At 52.8% G+C, this 10588-nt stretch overlaps 1 pseudogene; it reads left to right on the forward strand.

Annotated features, from left to right (window-relative positions):
- The first annotated feature begins 8719 nt into the window (after positions 1-8719).
- Positions 8720-9175, forward strand: LOC148090780 (large ribosomal subunit protein eL37-like; annotated as a pseudogene).
- The last annotated feature ends 1413 nt before the right edge of the window (positions 9176-10588 follow it).

Consider the following 10588-nt stretch of genomic DNA (forward strand, 5'->3'; position numbering starts at 1 on the left):
TGTTTCCACAAGCAGCCAGTTCTGAAGGACCAGGAAAGAGAAAGAAGCACTAGTGTCTGCACGCTCCAAGATAAAAAAATCTCGAATGTTCCTTGATGGGTGGGGGACAGTGTCTAGACAAGGCCTGGGTCTTGTTACAAACCACAAATCAATGATCCCGAACACTGTTCTATCACGAAGTCATGCTCTGCTCCTCGGGGGGCATCCCCCGGCTCCACTCAGAGTCCCTGAGCCCTGAAGAATGGGTCCTGAGAGGAAGGAGGCAGCCTTGCGGGGACCAGAGTCAGGTGGCCTCAGCAGGGTCAGCAGCACCCATTTTCTAACCCCAGTAAAGTTCTAGGTTTGTAACCAGAAGATCCCAGTGAAAGTCGTGTTTCTAGAAACTTCCATGATTGCTCTTCCGAAAGTGCGAGCCTCTCCTACCTGCCCACAGCTGCTGCCATCTTCCCCACCACGGTGCCCCTTTATTGCCCCCATGGCAATTCGGTCTGTAAATCATTTAGTGACTCATTTGTTTGCTTGCTGATAAGCCCAATGGAATGTAAGCTCTGTGAAGGTAGGAATCAGGTCTGTCTTGTCCCCACCCCACCCTCCAGCCCCAGCACCTAGCCCGCTGCCCGGCACAGAGCCAGCACTTGGAAAGAATGGAATGAACAGCACTTTGGGCTCACTTCTCCCTCTCTGATCCTCAGTTTCTTTGGCTGTGAAACTGGGAAGTTGGTCTTAGATGTCTGCAGGTCAAAGTATCTCTGATCAGCATCATGGGCCTCACTTGGAAACTTATAAGAAATTCATAATCTCAGGCCCCCTCCAGACTCACAAAAATCAGAACCAGCCTTTGAGTAAGATCCCGATGGTGCAAATGCACATTCGAGTGGAAAATGTGCAGTCAAGACGGAGGGGAGGGACGCACTTGACTTGGCTGAACAGAACTGCCTGGAGCGCTATTACTGCTGGTCCCAGACCTAGGAATTCTGACCTAATGGGTCCGGCCTAGCCCTGGCATTCGCTCACGCACCCCGGGTGACTCCGAGGTGGAGAAGCACTGGTCTGGAGGGTGGCGAAAGCAGATTCCTCCAACTCTGACCTGCACATTCTGACTTAGTGGGTACAGGTGGCCCGATCCTAACCAGCTCCCAGGCGGTGGGTCCCTCTGCTAGGCTGAGCCCAGGATCCTTCCAGCTCTAACATTTCCCCATCCTCTCTCTATCTCCCTTTCGTGACCAGGATTCACTCCATCTCACTCCATCCCCCTTGCTATCTGTAGATAACAACACTGATTTCACAAGGCGACCGATCACCTAAGAAGTAAAAATGTACAGATGTCCAGGCCCCCCTCCCCAAGATTCTCATCTAATTGGTTAGGGGCAGAGCCCAGGCATTGCTAAGTAAAAAACAAGACAGACCACCACCACCCCTTGGGCTTCTAACATGCAGCCAAGATGGAAACGCTACACAGAGTGTGTCCACAGTAACTCCTCGATGGAGGAGACCTAGGCCATCACAGGAGACAGCACTGACCAGTCCAGAGCGGCAAGACAACTAGCCCTTCTCTGTACTCGTGTGTCTCTGTCCCCAGACTGCGCTGGTTTTATGTTCTGCAGACTGGCCGGTCGCAGGCCTTGCTCTAAGACACCCTACCCGGGGTTTCATCAGCCCACCCCGTCCCCTCGCTGGGCCAAGCCAAGAGGATGGCTCAGCAGCCCCCAGACATTCCAGCAGTGTGGTTCTTGGGCTGGCTGCTGTCTCAGGACAACTGGTAGCCTTCTCCCAGCAGCTCCCCCACGTTACCGACTGAGCCCCTAGGTATAAAAGGACAGAACAAAACTCAAAGTAGGGTACCAAGGCAGGAGAGCGGGCATCCCATCCACTCATGTCCAAGGCGCAGCAGCCTCTGGCTGCCGGGAAGCCGGGCTCACCAACCCGCTGGGCAAAGCTGACCCCCGACCAGGAAGGCTGTGTGCTCTCTTGGTGTTCTTCCAGGAACCAGTGTCCCGGGCAGAAGGGAGGCTGGTGAGCACCGTCGCAGAACTCGCAGAAGGGCAGACCAGGGCACCGGCTAGAGAAACGAGACCCACTGACGCAAGCAGCAACCGTGACGGACGCTCCGCACTCCGGGCTAACACACAGCACGTACTCTGCAGGCACCCGCAGCACTGAGAACGGGACTGTGCTCCCCCGGGGCACAGCCCCTCAGACCCTGGGCCCATCAAGGGTTATGGCTTCATGTTCCTCAGACGGCTATGGGGAGGGGCCGGAGGGGGACAGAAGCACAGGTTCCGAGGCCTTGACCAATGTCACTGCTCCTCAGCTCTGTAGGGAAAACTGGAGCTGCCTGCCTGCCACCTCTGGACGTACCTACCGTTCCTGCTCTCTCCTAAGCCCCGCACCTGGACACCGGGTCCCCACTCACTTTTCAGCCTTGCTCCCGGTCAGCGATCCTGCCCCTCGCCCTGATCCTTTCATCTCTCCCCCCTCCACTCCCTTTGACTTATAAACGTGCTCAGGTCTCCCTCTTCCTAAAACAAAACAGCATCCCTCTCCACCTTGGTCTCCTCCTCAAGCTACCCCTGCATCTCTGTCCTGGTCTCCAGCCATCAAACATCCTCACCTGTGCTACACCCCCACTCAACCTCTCACCCCGCCCCACCCCTCAGCCCCTCACCCCGCCCCACCCCTGCCTCCCACCCTTACTTTTACGAAGCCTTTGGCACTGTGGGCCAGTGCCTCCTTGGCCTCGGGTCAGGACTCTCTCCAGGGTCTCCTGCTACCTCTTCGACCCGCTCTGCGCTGGCTCCACTTCTTTTAAGCACTGGCAATCCCCAGGGATCTGTCCTTGAACCTCCGAGCTCCCCTGTTTGTTTTCACAGGCCCAGTTCATTCCTTTGCAGAGCTTTAACTGCAACTCATACACACCCTGATGACTCGAGCTCTTTGCTTTCAGCCTTTTAATTTCTCTCCCAGGTCCCATTCTAATATGTCTAACTTTCTACGGCAACATCCTACGTGGGTTGATCTTAAATTCTCCAGACTGAGCATGTCCCAAACTGGACCCATCTCTCCCCACCCCCACCCCCCGCCCTCACATTATCAACTCAGTCTCCAACATCTCCCTCCCCTTCACACCACCCCTACTAAACAGTTACTAAATATTATCGATTCTGCCCCATTTCCTAATTCCAGTAAATGTTTGCTGAACTCCCACTAACTGCTTGGCATTGTGGGAGGCACGGGGGATAGAAGGCTTTTATAAAACTCAGTCCGGGATCAAGGCCACACAGTCTTGAGCCTCGGGAATATTCAGGATGCAGCCCTCCACCTCTTCTCCAGCCAGAGATGAGTCTAGACCCCACCCCAATTCACCTGCTTCCCGACTGGTCTCTTTACAAATCTTCCCTCACTCAAGCCCCTTCCCTTTTTTTTTTTTTTTTTTTTGGTTAATCCTCACTTAGGAGATTTTTTTCCATCGATTTTTAGAGAGAGTGGAAGGCAGGGAGGGAAAGAAAGAGAGAGAGAGAGAAACATCGATGTGAGAGAGACACATTGATTGGTTGCCTCCCACAAGTGCTCCGATTGAACCTGCAACCCAGGTACGTGCCCTTGACTGGCAATGGAACCAGCCACCCTTCTGCGTGGGGGCCGACGCTCTAACCATTGGGTCACACCAGCCAGCGCTCAAGCCCCTTCTTTAGAACTGCCAACAAGGTGTCCTTCTAAGAAACAATTTGGGGCGAACACCTTCCTGCTTTGATTGTTCCCTGTTCCTTAAATGAAAATCCAAAAGTCCTCAGAGGCCATGGGGGCCCTTCCATGTCAGGCCACAGCCTGCAGACGCACCTCCGACCCTCTCCCAGGCGCAGGGCACCTCCCACACCACCGCTGCCCCAAGCCCCTCCTCATCCTGGCGGCCTGACAGTCCCCCTCCTGCAGCACTGGCTCAATGACACCTTGTCCTTGGAGTCTTTTCTGACATTTCCAAGCAGCTAATGTTTCTCTTCCCACAAAATATTGTTTACATCTTGATCTCAGCCCTCACAGGTAATAAAATTTCATATTATGCAATCACTGCTTTTCTTGCTTTGCCCACTGCCCTCTGACCTCTGAACTTGGAGGCTTGTTTATACCAAGGATGTAGAAGATGTTTTATCACAGAATATAACTTTGTATTATATTATTGTGTATTTCTTATCTTGCCCATGGGAGTGCAACCTCTGTGGTCTGGGAGTTCTTTATGTCTGCAGACTCTATTATGGGGCCTAGGATGTAGCAGATGTATCATAAATGTTTGCCATGCAAGTAATAAAAGGAGATTAAACGTGTATTACATCCCTTATTCATAACTGAAGTGTGCTGTGCACTTACGAGGTGTGACGGCAGGGAGGTCTCACCCTCCTGACCATTACTTTGGGGGCCAGATGAGTCATTGTTGTGAGGGCTGTCCTGTGCACCATAGGATGGTGACCTCAACCCCTAGATGCCAGCAAGACCCCCCCCACTCCCCAGCTGCGACAAACAAAACATCTCCAAAGATTACCAAATCTGAGGCCTGCCCTGCGAGACGCTCTCAGGGGCTGTCCAAGTATGATCTCAACCCTGTGAGCTAAACACTATGATTACCTCTCTCATGCAGATAGGGAACCAAGGTGCCAAGAGAGTCAGCAACTTGCCCAGGGTCCCACAGCAAGTGAGAAGGGGGCTGGAACTCAGGCTTAGCGCTCCGAGCCCTGCCTCTGCTGCCTCTCACGCCATCCTGGATGGAATTGCTCCCTAGGCTCCCAGATCCCCGGAGCGTCTGCCTGCTGTCTGACTCCCTGGGCTGTGCGGGAAGCTCTCCAGCATTTCTCCGGCTGCACAGCTGTATTTGCAGGACGACTCCTACCCGGCATCTGGACACCAGACTTCCAGGAGTACTGGCGATGACTGCGTTCGCTCTCTCCCAGCACTGGCACGGGCCTGAAATCCCTCACCTGGCGAGCCAGGTCTCCGGGGCCCTGGACTGGTGTGGCCGCCATCTGAACTGAAGAGCGGGACAGTATGACACCTGAGCGCACACGTTTCACCTCAGGAGGCTGGGACCAGGTGTCCAGCCTGTCACGGTATGCGCATCTCGACGGTGTCAGCCAACCCGCAGCATGTCCTGTCTGCTTAGTGTCAGCTGCCAATGTTCCCGAGGGGACTCATTCTGGGCTGTGAACTTAACATAATGAACACAACTGCTCGGTAAGGCCATGAAGCCCTCCCGGGAGTTCCGACCCACTGTAATCAACTGCTCATGGGTGCGACGGTCAGTTCTGGAGAATGGACCTGTCATCTCTATCACTTCTCTGCTCAACACTCTCCATGGCCTCTTCATCACTTAGAAAGCCCACAACCTTGCCTCTGATCTACAAGGATGTCCATGACCTACTGGCTAGCGCCCTCCTTCCCCACTTGCCCCACCCTTTTGTGACTGGGCAAGGCACACCCCCCCTTCCTCGGGGCCTCTGCCCTTGCCATCTGCTCAGCCTGAAATGCTTTCCCCCTAGCCACTCAGCTCTTTACTCACCTCTGCCTCCCAACATATCCCCAATATTTCAGATCCCCCTCCCTGCTTGTAAAGATTTTTTCTGTTGTTGTGTTTGCTGCTGTATCCTCGTGTCTGGAATAAGTGACTGGCACACAGTAGGCTTTCAATACAGATTTGTTGAATTAATCAGCGGATCTATTGGAGCCAGAGAGGAAGAGATGTCACAGGTTGGATGGCTGCTTCAGCCCCCACGGGGCAGCCCTGACAGGCCAGAGCCTGCAGCCTGCACCCTCTCCCCACCGCTGAACAGCAGGCACGGTCACAGCATGCCTGGGAGGGAGCTGGGCTCCCTTGGCCCCAGGCTCATTCCAGGCAGCAGAGGGCAGAGTAACTGACCGAGTGCCCCAAGGCCCACCAGAGGTCAGATGCAGGTGTCTCTCCAGACGCCCAAGTACAGAGGAAAAGGGGGAGGACAGGCTTCCCACCGCCCTGCTCCAAGGCTCTCTCTCTGCTCCCCACCCTGTGGTCCACAGGCTCCTCCCACTAGGCACCCCAAACAGCCCAGCACTGCAGCCTCCTGCAGAGATAAACAGTATCATTCATTTTGTCAGCTGCCAGTCACAAGATACCACGGGGAGCCACTTGAAAATCATACTTCTGACATCTGCTAGGGAGGGGCAGGCGCTTTGAATTCCATTCTCTGAGTGAGGAAGCTGAAGTGGCGTGTCAGGGTGGAGATGCAATTGTCCAGGCCCAGGCCCAGGCCCAGGACAAATCAAGGAAAGATCTGGTGTGGCCATGGACCTGCCCCGGTTCCTAGTCAGGGGCTCTTGCATGTTACCCTCCTCAGAGCCCCCACCCAGGAGCCGACGCATTTGGCCCCAAGGACTGAAAGATAAAGGCACTACTGGAGCTGGGGCTTGAACCCAGCTCCCCTACCGTGGACCGCAGTGTGGCCAGTCCCCTTCCTCCTCTGGCCTCTCCTGAGAGCAATGGCCGGTCCCACGAATGGCCCCTGCCACGTGAGGCTGTGAAGCTGTTGCAGTGTGGCCCATCCACACCAAGCTGTGCTTTAAGAAAAATACACACTGGATCTCAAAGAATCGGCACAAAAAGGTAACTGTTACCTTTAAATTATTGACACTGATCACACATTGAAATAATATGATGGCTATATTGGCCTAAAGTTTTAAAATTAACTTCATCTCATTGTTACTTTTTTACAAATGTGGCTAAATTATCATGTAAAAAATTTTAAATTACACATGTGGCTTGCACGTGTGGCTCTCATTCCATTTCTATTGGACAGTGCTGGGCAAGGGAAGCTCCAAGACCCCACTGGAAGCACCTGCAGCACTTACTAAGTAAGGTCTACATGCTTCCCCGGGCTCCACGTCAGAAAGGCCACGTCACGGGCTGAGCTGTCTGAGGAAGGGCCTTGGTCATTCTGATTCACAGCCACAGTGTGCATGTCCTGACGTCTCCACCTGTCAGTCGAGAAGTCCCCTCCCCTCCCTCCATCCTGCTCCCCCAGCCACTGGGGCTCTGGGTGTGGAAGCACAGCTCAAGGAGACACAGCCGCCTGGGGCACCCCAGCCTCCTCCTGACCCTGGCATCTTGCCCCAGTGCTGGCCCTTGGCTCTGCCTCGCACCCCACACCTGAGACCCTCATGGAACTGCCCCACCAGAGCCTTCTCTCCTCTGGCCAAGAGCTGAGCCCAGGGGACTGGCCAATGGGTCTGAACCCTGTCTCTGCCACTTACCACATATGTGACTGTGGGAAGCTGCTTGGCATCCCTCAGCCTCCACCTTGCAGTGTGTGACATGGCGTAAGTGGTCCCCACCGCAGGCTGGTTGTGGGGGTTAACCAGAGGCTGGGTAAGGCACACAGGAAGTGCTCTGAGAATGGTGACTATTAGCAGTTCTCTATCTGCAAGTACGAAGTGAATCCACAAGCTGTGAAGACTATGGGGCGAGTTACAACATTATTTTAAAAACCACTATTTTTCGGTTAGCCTGTTCTGAGACCAAAAGCACAGGAGACTAAGAACCATACGCTAAGCACAACTGGCCACTGAACTGAGCCGATCTGGGACCCGAGGCCTGGCCGGAGCTGCTACACACCTTCCCCTCCTAGAGGTGAGGATTTAGCCCGCACACCCCATCCCGACTCTGACCCCAATTTGAGGATGGAGGCGGGGCCAAGGGGTGCGGGGGTGGTGTGGGGTGAGGGGTCAGCACCAAGATCCACATCTGAATCCATGTCAGGCAGAAGCTGCCTGCAGTGTAAATGTTGGGGGGTCTGGAATCATTGTTGTGACCCAAGCCAGAACTCCCTCCCCAGCCTCCCCGGGTCCTGGTCACTCTCCCTCCCATGCTTCCTCCAGCACAGGGTCCCAATCTAGGAGCCGCCTTGCCCCCATGGTCTGTCTCACTAGGTCACCCTGTTTAATCTCCCTCGTATAGCAGATAGACCACACTGTCTCCTGCACCGACGAGACTGTATGTCCCAAGAAGGCAGAGGCTTCCCGTGGCCCAGTGTCTCCAGCACCAAATTGTATTCCAAACACATGGCAGGTAATCAACACATATTTAAATGAATAAATGAATGAGCTCATGAGCAGACTACATGTGAACAAAATGCTTTATCAAGTTAAAACATCTGAGACCCTGAGTTGCAAAAACCTGGGCATACAAGGTGCCAGGGGCTGGCTAGAGCCTCAGCTCGGCAGCTGGAGGAGCCACCAAGTGCCACATGTTCTGCCAAACATGTGTCATGCTCACAGACTCATCTTAGCCACCAGCTGCCATCAGCCAACCTGTGTGGTCCCAGGAGAGGGATAGGTTTGAAGACCCCCTCTCACCTAGAAACCTCCCTTCCTCCCTACTTGCTCAAGAGGGGCAGCCTGGGCGAAAATCCAGGGCCCAAGCCCTGGACCACAAAGCACCTTTGGCCTCCTGGAGGCAGGGGGTAAGGATCTGGATTCTGAAACAGCATCTACTTCGAAGACAGCCATCTCCACGACACATTGCCAGCCACTCAGCTAGATAAACAGCCAGGCCCCTCTCGCCCCGAGGCGCCTTTATGTTAGAGAGCTTGGTTGACTTCAGTAACTGACCTTTTGGGCCGCACTTTAAATTCAGGCTCCTATGTTTTAATTTCACCAATAAAGAGTATGTCCTTGACCCTCTGGTCTCGGCCGCAGAAGCGAGATGACGGAGGGAACGTCGTCATTGGGCCAGTGACGCAACAAGATGCCCACACTGAGCCACCGCTGAGGCTCCAAAGCCACCGCTGAGGCTCCAAAGCCACCACCTTCAGCAGCCCACCTGTGATGAGTGTGGCCACCCCGCCAAGGGGAAGGGGAAGTGTAACTGGAGGGCCAAGGCTACAGGCTGAACCACGGGAACCGGTCGCATGAGGCACCTGAAAATCGTGCACGGCAGGTTCCGGCACGGATTCCATGAAGGAACAACACCTAAACCCCGGAGGGCAGCTACGCAGCACCCCTTTCATCTGAAGGATTTCAAGGATTAGTTGCGCAATAAACGTTCTGGTTTAAAGAAGAGAGTCCTTGAAACCCTGGGCCTGCACCTTGTAGACGAAAAGATCCCTACAAACTCACAGACCTAAAGTCTGAACATAAAGTCAGGATGATCTGAACATAAACATTCTTACCTAAAAGTGAGCCATGGCTGGTAGTCTTGCCCTAAACCGGTACCTTCCTTGACAAAGGTTAAACTTTACTTAAACTGAGCCTGTCTGTTATCTTTTTGCGTCTAGGAAAAAGTACCTCTGGGATATCACAGTAATTTCCTTTTTTCAGATTCTTCAGGGCACGATCACTGCGCCAGAGCAGAGACCACAAAACCCCTCATTGTTATTGCTATAGTGTTAATTGTTAACTGTCACCTACCCTATAGCCACCCATGTAAAAGAATATGTGTCCATTCGATTGACTTTTTATCCAATCCCAGAGATCTCCCCACTTTGCTGTGCTTCCCCCGCCTCCCTAATCTATCGCCAACGGATTTCATGTAACCCCTTTACAGCTCTTCCTTTGATTATAATGTATAAAATAAGGTGCGAAACTACCATTCTCTGAAGCATTTTCTCAATCCATTGAGATTTTGCTTCCCGGCAATTGTCATCAGTTTGACTCAAATCAACTCATAAAAATTCTCTACAGGTTTAACCATTTCTTATGCTGACATTTACTTGGCGTAGTGCAACAGGAGTCCAGAGGAGCCCACCCAGGACCACCTTGCAGACCTGGACCCATGCTAGGTACCAGCAGGGGCCCACTGTGCCCCACCGGCCCCTCGCTTCGCATCGGGTGAGCTTAGGTGAGTTTTTCTTGGATTTCCAAACCTCCCTGTTTTAAGGTAAGAAGCCTGACTTTATCTGAGCTGTTTTTTTAAATTAAAAAAAAAAAGTTCTTGAGGTGGAGCTAAACGAGTTGCTGGTTTTTAACTTCGGCTTTCAATTGGAATTGGTTTTTGACAGTCTGAACAAAACCTTTCGCCAGGTAAATAAGCCTGAACTCATCTGGCTCCAAAGATAAGGGGCACCTCCTCCCTCCAGCCCGAATCCTGGGTATTCTTAGGTGACTAAGAATCTTTGTGGGGGTGTCAGAGGTTATTCCTCAAGACCTGCAGGAGCCCCAGAGGTAATTCCAACTCAACTGTAATTAAATCATTAACTCGTCTGGGGATGTGCACATAAAAGTTGGCTACCTATCGCTCTGCGTCCTCACGGCTGCATTAGACAGCTGGGGAGAGAAACCGAGACACGTAAAAGGGTTTGATGTGACTCTGGAGGTGACTTCCCCTTGGAGCTCACACCATAAGCAGCACACTTTAACCCATCACACTATATTTCTAAATATTTGTTCAGATTCTGCAGATCCCAAAATAAAACTAAAATATGGGAAATTGTGCCTCCCATATTAATACTCCCCATTAATACTCCCACATAAAATGGTCTGAAATTAAAAGTTTCTAACTTGGAATGTCAAGGTAATTTCCTTTTTTTCTGGACCCCTCACTACACCAGAGCAGAGACCCCCAAACCCCTCATTA

Source organism: Miniopterus natalensis, chromosome 20 (assembly GCF_054644295.1).
Source record: "Miniopterus natalensis isolate mMinNat1 chromosome 20, mMinNat1.hap1, whole genome shotgun sequence".
Taxonomy (NCBI): Eukaryota; Metazoa; Chordata; class Mammalia; order Chiroptera; family Miniopteridae; genus Miniopterus; species Miniopterus natalensis.